Source organism: Cebus imitator, unplaced genomic scaffold (genome assembly GCF_001604975.1).
Source record: "Cebus imitator isolate Cc_AM_T3 unplaced genomic scaffold, Cebus_imitator-1.0 Scaffold51, whole genome shotgun sequence".
Lineage (NCBI taxonomy): Eukaryota > Metazoa > Chordata > Mammalia > Primates > Cebidae > Cebus > Cebus imitator.
The window spans coordinates 515878-523555 of record NW_016107366.1 but is presented as its reverse complement, the minus strand read 5'-3'; the positions used below and the strand labels follow the sequence as shown (position 1 = coordinate 523555).

The 7678-nt window shown below is 36.1% G+C and overlaps 1 protein-coding gene and 1 pseudogene across 1 annotated transcript in view; one reads left to right on the top strand and one right to left on the bottom strand.

The window, feature by feature from the left end:
- The window catches only part of TMEM38B (transmembrane protein 38B), a 59149-nt gene that overhangs the window by 12929 nt on the left and 38542 nt on the right, over positions 1–7678 (top strand). The window lies entirely within an intron of this gene.
- Positions 1–7678, bottom strand: part of LOC108303782 — a 12258-nt pseudogene that overhangs the window by 3799 nt on the left and 781 nt on the right.

Genomic DNA, 7678 nt, shown 5'->3' with positions numbered 1-7678 from the left:
AAAACACAGAAAACCACAAAGCCAAACATAAGACCTAATAAATTATTATAGGGTACATCCTTGTAACCACTACCCAAATCAAGAAATACAACTTTGCTGCTGGGCTGTCACAACCTGGCTGGGTGTGCCCACTCTCAGGGCAGTGCTAACATGCCAGCCCCCTGCCACCTTGGCCCCCTCTGAACTTTGGGTACTGAAGAGTGCGGGAGGGGAAGCTGAGGGGGAGCTGAGGGGGAGCTGAGGGTGACCGGGTGCTGGCCTGCAGATGCCTCTTGGTGCCAACAGCCTGGGTATGATGGATGGTGCCAGAGGCAGACAGGCTCCTGGGCAGAAGCTGGCAGGTCCACAATGAAGCCCAACCTTCAGGCTCTGGGAGGCCTGAAGCCTTGAGGTGGGCTGCCAGTCCTGCCATCAGAGGGGAAACTCATGGTGCCTTGTCCTGTGGCTGCCCATTGCTGCCCATGGCTGCCCATGGACCAATCAGCATGCATTTTCCTCCTCTGAGGCTCTTAAGCCCTGGGCTCAGCCAGGGCAGGACAGAGGAGGAAGAATCCACTGTATGGCCAGTTGCAGAGAGGACCTACCCTCTTCAGGGCCTCCTTTGCTGAAAGCTGCAGACCTGGGGAGGACCAACTGCAGGGAGGAGCTACCCTCTCTGCTGAGAGCTGAGCATAGAGGACCCACCCTCTCTGCAAGGCCTCCTCTCTGCTGAGAGCTACAGATGTGAGTTTGACTAGCTGCAGAGAGGAGCTACCCTCTCTGTTGGGAGCTGAGCACTTGTTGGGATGACTTGCCTGCAGAGAGGAGCCTTCTCTGCTGACAGCTGCAGAGACAATGGGAGGACCTGCTTACAGAGAGGAGCCACCCACTCCAGGGCCTCCTCTCTGTTGAGAGCTGTACACTCAATGGGATGGCCTGCCTATAGAGAGGAGCTACCCACTGTGGGTCTTCGCTGAGCTGCTCTAACACTAAACAAAGCTGCTCTTTGTCTTGCTCACCCTCTACTTGTCTGCGTACTTTATTCTACCTGGACACAGGACAAGAGGTTGGGCAAAGGTGCCACCAACCACAGAGTTTTTGGCCAGAAAAGTGACATTCCAAAGATCTCAAAATGCAAATAGATGCTTCCTACTTATCATCTATTTGGAAACCAGCTGTACAATTCATACTGTAAAGGTAATGCTTGGTTCTTTGTTTTATTTACCAGTTTTCAGTACAGTGAACTGGATCTCTGTCATCCTCCAAAGATAACCAGCATAAAGGAAATAATTATGAGCTCATGGACTAACCATATTTCATTGGTTTCAATAAAATTTTAGTTATTTTCATACTGAAGCTCAAATTATCCCATCTTCAGCCAGTGGAATCCTCTTGAGACAGACTTTGAATTAGCTTACTTTCTACCTGGTGTTGAAAGATTCATCTTGTGCTTTTCTTCTGTAATCACTTGTTTCTCTAAGAAGTTCTGGTGTCTTTTGGTGATAAATGGCATTTCAAGACCACAATTTGAGTGCTAGAGATGCTGACTGTTAGTGGGTTGATCATTATGTCTAGGCCTTTTCAGTGAACAGAGATAGGAAAAATGAAGATAAAATAACTCATGAGTTCATATTGAAATTTCCAATACAAATTCAGGACCGTACAGCTTTTACTTAACTTTTCTCTATTATATATATATCTCCTTTCTTCCACCCTAAGAATTTGGGTTTTTAAGGACATAGGATGTGATTGAATTAATATATTCTAACATTGTTGATTTTTTTTTCTGTATTATGCTCACAGTAGTCTTGTAGTAATGTTCAAAGACTACCAAAGAAATGATTGTAGAAAATTATCGCATATATTTGATTCATTCTCCCATTTTAACAATAAATGTACTATTTTAGACTGTCATTTAAAATATATTACTCTATTTTCTTGTGGCTTAAAGCACTGCTGTGAAAGTCTGGTGATCTTATAATTTTCTTTCTCTTTTAAGATCATTGTTTTCTAGATTCCTAAAGATTTATTTTTTTCATTAAAGCCCAGTCATTTAAATAAAATACCTTGGTGTTGGTTGTTGTGTGACAGTATTCTCTTGTACCTGGTGTGTTATTTTTGGTACCTACAATTTTTTTTTAATTGAGAAAGTAATACTAGTATTTGTATTCCTCCTTTGCATTGGTTTTCTTCAAGAACTCTTATTATTGATATTTTGACTCTTCTTTGCCTTTCTTCAAGGACTCTGTATTTCTAAAAAAATTAACCTATTTTTCTCTTTTTACCTGCTGTTTCTTTGAAGGCACTATCTCTTATGTTTATTTCTCTTTGTGTTTTCTGGTTCGTTTTTTATTTTGGAAATTGATTGTTTTTCCTTTTATCTCTCATTCTTTCCTGAGTGTTGAATCTTTGGTTCTCAATTTTGCTTATTCTGGTATGTGTTCTTTTATGTTTTACATCACTTTCTTAATGTCTTTAGCTTGTTTTGAAATAGTCGTTTATAGTTTTGATCTGTTTTGTAGACACATTTTACTGAGTGCTTTCATTGTAGGGATTTATTCTGATTTTTTTTTTTCTTGTTAAAAATTTTTGTAGGATTTGATCTTGATACTTTTGGTCATTTTTATATGAAATTGGCTTTCATAAACTTGCAGAATGTGGTGGAAAGATTTTTTTTGACTTCACAGAGCTCCTGCTTTTGTTTTTATGTAGAGTTCAAAAGATGAGGACCTGCTTTTTGAGATTTCTTGCGCCTCTTATCTTCCTCGGTTTGGTTTGGACCTTCTCTTTCTTCTGTTGTTCTGTGCTGCTTAGGTTTGATTCTTCTCAGTTTCTTCAAGTATGGGCTTGTTCTAGAAGAGAACCCTGGTGGGTCCATTTCAAACGCTTAAAACTCAGAGGGACTAAACTCCTCTAACCCTTTCAGAACTTCTTATCATGGACTCTGTCTATCTGTTGTTAGAAATGCCAGAACCCCTGTCAGTTGTAGCGTTTGTGTATGTGTGTGCTTGTGTGCGCATGTGTGTGTTTCCAAATTAGTCTGCTCTGCTTTCCACTGTATACCCATTAGCTATTTTTGTATTATTTTGGTTTTAAGTTCTTCCGTTGCCACCTTGTTGTTTTCTTCTTTCTGCCAAGTAGCACAGTGTTGTGGGTGTTGGTGATTTTCCTCTACCCACTTGCATTTTGGGGTTTGAGGGGATATCTTGTCACATAGTTTTGTTGTAAGTACAGTTAACCCTTGGACAACATGGATTTGAACTGTGTGGCTCCACTTATACGCAGATTTTCTTCTGTGTCTGCCACCCCTGAGGCAGCAAGACCAATGCTTCCTCCCCATAAGCTTACTCTGTGAAGATGAAGAGGATGGAGACTTTTATGATCCACTTCCACTTAATGAATAGTAAATACATTATCTCTTCCTTAAATTTTTCTTAATAACATTTTCTCTGGCTTCATTATAAGAATACATCTGGGACAGATAGGTGACAGTGAAAAAATTATATAATACATATAACATAAAAAATATCTGTTAATCACCTGTTCATATTATTGGTAAGGCTTCTTTTCAACAATAAGGTATTAATAGTCAGATTTTGGAGAGTCAGAAGTTATATGTGGATTTTTTTTCTTTTTTCTTTAAAAAAAAATTTTTTTTTTTAAATTGCATTTTAGGTTTTGGGGTACATGTGAAGAACATGCAAGATTGTTGCATAGGTACACACATGGCAGTGTGATTTGCTGCCTTCCTCCCCTTCACCTATATCTGGCATTTCTCCCCATGCTATCTCTCCCCACCTCCCCACCCTCCCATCCCTCCCTCACTTCCCCCCAACAGACTCCAGTGTGTAGTGCCCCACTCCCTGTGTCCATGTGTTCTCATTGTTCAGCATCCGCCTATGAGTGAGAACATGCAGTGTTTGATCTTCTGCTCTTGTGTCAGTTTGCTGAGAATGATGGTTTCCAGGTTCATCCATGTCCCTACAAAGGACACGAACTCATCATTTTTGATGGCTGCATAATATTCCATGGTATATATGTACCTATATGTGGATTTTTGACTGCATAGGGGTTGGGACCCCTAACCCCCATGTTGTTCAAGAGTCAACTATTGTGCGTGGGATTTTGGTTTTCCTATCTTATTGCTCTGTGTGTTTTTATGGGAATTTGAAGAGCTCAAAGTAAAGAATTGTGTATCCACTACCATCTTTCAGAACCCTTACCATTAGTTTTTATGTCCCTTCTGTGGTCTCCTCCCATTCCATCTCCTTTCTTCTGCCTTCAGAGGTAACCATTATCTTTAACTTCATGATGCCCAGTGAAATAACTAGAAGCAATAAAAGTGCTCATCCACAGAAGAAAACAGATGGGTATTAATATAATGATACTATGTAATAGAGTTTAAGAATTACTTTCCTAAAATAAATCTCTTAAGCATATACCAAGAAAAAAATGTTGCTTATGTACAGATATATACAAGAATGCTTTTAGAAACGCTATTTATGATAGGGAAAACTAGGAACAACTCTCTGTCAACGGATAAATTATGACACATGAATTCTGTTATGGTAAAGACTGGTGAAAATTAAAATTATAACCACACATAATAAGAATAAATTTCAGGAATAGAACTTAAACAGAAAAATACATATGATTCTATTTATAAAGCTTTCAAGAACTATATTGTTTATGGATATAAACATATGCTAAAACTACATAAAAAAGCTAAGATTTGTTTTCAGCATTACGTTACTAAGATTCATCTGTGTTTGTCTGTAGCCATAGAACATACCTTCCTTCTGCTGTATAGTCCATTATATTTCTATCTTTATTTTGTTTGTTGATAGCATTTTTATTGGTTCTAGGTGTTTTGTTAGGCATTATAAAACAACAATAATAGCAATTACTTACATAGCATTTATTGTGTGTCCCAGACAGTTTCTAAGTGTTTTACTTATTTCACTTAAACCTGAGAAGAACTCTGTGAAGTAGGTATTATTTTATTCAATTACATGTTAAAGAACATGTAATTGAGGCATAGAGGGGTTAATAACTTGCCTAAGGTGTCACAGGTACTGCGTAGCTGAAGCTGGGATTCAAACCTGGGGTATCTAGTCCTTTAACCTGTACTTACATAGTATATTATTTTGTACTTTAGAAACAGGAACATTATTTCCGTTCTCAGGGATCCTTAAATATAAAAAATGATGCTGTCTTAAAGACTTAGTATATTTTACTATTTTCTTTTTTATAGTTTCCATATTTAGAACAGTCTCTGCTTCATGTGATTTTAATTTGAGAGATAAAATGGTGTTAGAAATGTTTTAAACAAGCAAGCAAGGTCATCTTTAGTATAATAGCTCATAATGTATACATCTGGAAATTAGCACCATCTACTGGCAAAGAAAAACAATAACTTGGTATGTCATAGTATTTGGAAGACAGCATACACTTTCACAGGTTTTTCTTTCTTTCTTTCTTTTTTTTTTAAAGCTGTTTCTGGGGAAATTAAGATTTTATAATTTTTAAATACTTTTGTGCCCCAGTATATATATTTTTAAACTTCCAAGTATCAGTTACTATATATGGCACATCTGTGTAAATGAGACTACATTTAGATGAGAAAAAATACAACAAAAAGTATCATTTTATAGGTGTCATTCTGTCTGTATTTTTCAAAGCATGTACAAAAATCGTTAATTTGTTAGAGTGATAAGAGCAAGAAAAAAGCTGTCCTATTTGACTAACATAAACTGTATTTAGTTTATCATTGTCTTTTGGCTTAGGTAAGTGATGCTGTCTTTCATAGAGGAGTGGAATTGATAGTAGAGTGAAAACAGAGTTAGTTCTCAGTGACTAAGCCTGGGAAGCTTCTCTCTGCGCAACTTTTTGTATTAACCTAAATTCCACTCTCATTTTTTTTCTCAAACTGGTTGAGATTTTATTTGTTAGTGGCCTAGGATCTTGTTTGTATCCCATTTGAGACTTTTAGTCTTTTGTTATTATTTTCTCTCCATTAACTTAACCTATACAAGTTAAATGTATGAGAAATCAAGTGTTTTCTCATTCCATTTCTTCTTTCTTTTTCCAGTGTGTTTTCTTTAGGCACTTTACAAGTTAAAGTTACCTTAGATATGACAAGTTTAATTAAAGGTGAAATTATGTTTACAGAAGAAGTTACAAGGTGATTACCTAATAAGTGTTGGTTGAGGGGTTTATTAAAAGAATTTTAAAAAGCTAATTTGTAGTGGGAGGGAGAGTAGGGGAGGGATAACATGGGGAGAAATGTCAGGTATAGGTGATGGTGGCATAGATGGGGGGATGGTGGCAACACACCACTTTGCCATGAATGTACCTATGCAGCAGTCTTGCATGATCTACACATGTACCTCAGAATCTAAAGTACAATAAAGATAACATTAAAAAAAGCAAATTTGTTATAGAGCAGGAATGGTTGTTCAGGGTGCAGTTGGTCTGATATGTTTACTTGTAAGTCTGCTGAGCACAATAAACAATTGTACTTTTGCGCTGTGCCTACTGAACTCTCAAATGAAAACAGTTTTTTTGTTAAAAAATGTTAGCTTATTATAGGTATGCTTTAGAAAGATCTGATTAAATAGAAAAGTTGCAATGATTGCAAATTTTATGTCTTATGCTATAATGTCACATAGTTGAATGTAAAAGTTGAAGACTGCTGTTGTAATAGTATAAGTCTTTAACTCACGTTAAAGTTAGGCTCAGTGTAAGGAATGAAAATGAGGTCAATTGTAATATTCTTTTTGTTGTTTTTTGAATATTTTACTTTTGGGCACTAAGTACTGCTAAGGTGAAAACAAATCCCCCTTAATGTAATCTATAATAGATACAAAAATATTTTTATTTTATTAAAAATACATTTAAAAATTGAGTGTATATACTGTTCCTGCATTACCTAACCAACTTCTTAGAAATTAGTCTATGTTCAAAGAGAGAAGTATACAGAGGCTTTCAAATTTTCCATGAATGTATAAAAAATTTAAATCAAACTAGTTGTTTTAAAAAATCATATATAAACATGTAAAATATGAAAGCCATACAAATAGTTTTCAGAAATCTTTTTACTACTCTCAGATAGTTTATTCTTCTTTCTCATACTCTTTCATTATCAACTAATTCCTTGATTTGATATATTTTATATTTTGTCTCCAGATTGACTGCTAATAAATGATTTAATTCAGGGCTACTTTTCATCATGCTGAGTTTTAGGTTAGAGGGTAACAAGATGAATGATTCCTGTCATCTAAGAACTATTATAATTTATTATGAGCGTTACAGCCTTTATATTATAAAGAAAAATGTATAAAGAGCTATTTTTAGGCATAGGAACCAATTGATTTTGTTATACAGAGCCATTAGAATATTGTCTGAGCTGAGATGATGAAATAAAACAAAACTCCCAAGGTCAATGACTATGGTAATATCTGAGTGGGACCTTGAAGAATAGGAAGGAATTGGTAAGTGGAGATGAGGAAGAAAGTGTGCTTTAGGCTAAACAAACTATTGTATCTTTTTATGTAGTTGCTGAAGCAATATTTTGGCAAACATTTCATACTTCATGAACATTGAAGATTCTGACTTTATGAATTATGAATTACAGTAAGATTGATAGCTTCTTTTAAAAGAGATATATTCTTTCTTTTTTTTTTTTTTTTTTTTTTTT